Here is a 1,363-nt window from a genome sequence, read left to right as displayed (position 1 = left end):
ACATCTGGGACATCATGTCTCGCTCCATCCACCAACGTCACGTTGCACCACAGACTGTCCAGAAGTTGGTGGATGCTTTAGTCCAGGTCTGGGAGGAGATCCCTCAGGAGACCATCCACCACCTCACCAGGAGCATGCCCAGGTGTTGTAGGGAGGTCATAAAGGCACGTGGAGGCCACAGCCTCACTTTAACGTGTTTTAAGGACATTACATCAAAGTTGGATCAGCCTGTAGTGTTTTTCACTTTAATTTTGTGCGTGACCCCAAATCCAGGCCTACATTGGTTAATAAATTTAATTTCCATTGATGATTTAGTTGTCAGCACATTCAACAAGAATATTTAATTCATTCAGATCTAGGATGTGTTATTTTAGTGTTCCCTTTATTTCTTTGAGCAGTGTAAATGCTGCTGTTTTAGCTAAAAGGAAAATCAAACACCTGTCCTTTTAAGTATGGATGAGCAGAAAGCCTTCGACTCTGTGGGCTGGGAGTTTCTTTATAAAGTTACAGAAAATTTGGATTCCATAATAATTTTAGTAACAGTATTAGAACATTATACATATGCCCTATTGCAATAATTCAAGTCAACAGGAGCCTCTTTGAGACCATAAATCTATGACGGAGATGTCACCAGGGCTGTCCAGTCAGCCCAGGGCTATTTAATTTGTTTCTTGAGCCACTTGCTCAAGCTATAAGATGGGATCCCGACTTACAGGGTATAACAATAAGGGGCTTAGAGTACAAGATATTCCTCCATGCTGATGATGTATTGGTTGGTTTGAGAGATTCAGAATTCCGGCCCCAGGGTGATGGAACTGTTGCAAACATATGGTGAATTGTCAGGCTCCACCCTCAACAGAGAAAAAACACAAGCCCTGGATTTACCTTTTAACCCAATGGCCAACCTCCAAACCAAATATAAATTCAATAGGGATTTAATTTTTAGGGGTAGTGCTCACAAAAGACTTATCAGAGCTTTATACAAAAGACTATCTACTCAGCAATATACGTATAAAAGAGGATTTAGCTAGATGGACTTCCTTACCTCTTGACTTAGGTAATAGAATTATGGTGATAAAAACAAATAACTTGCTTATATATATATCTGTTCCAGTGTTAACCTATTCAAATACCTGAGTGACAATTTAGAGAATAGGACAAAACAGTTCATCACTTTGTTTGGAGTGGTGGAGCAGCTAGGATAAGATATAAAACCTTACAGCTACCAAGATCTAGTGGTGGGATGGGTCTACCATGTTTCAAAGACTAATACATATCAGCACAGATAAAACCACTTATACTCTGGTACAATACTATGTAGCAAAATGGAAGTCCATAGAGTTGTCACTGCTGAATAAACCTC

Source organism: Kryptolebias marmoratus, linkage group LG22, assembly GCF_001649575.2.
Source record: "Kryptolebias marmoratus isolate JLee-2015 linkage group LG22, ASM164957v2, whole genome shotgun sequence".
NCBI lineage: Eukaryota > Metazoa > Chordata > Actinopteri > Cyprinodontiformes > Rivulidae > Kryptolebias > Kryptolebias marmoratus.
The sequence above is the reverse complement of the archived record's forward strand: the minus strand, read 5'-3'. Positions refer to the sequence as shown.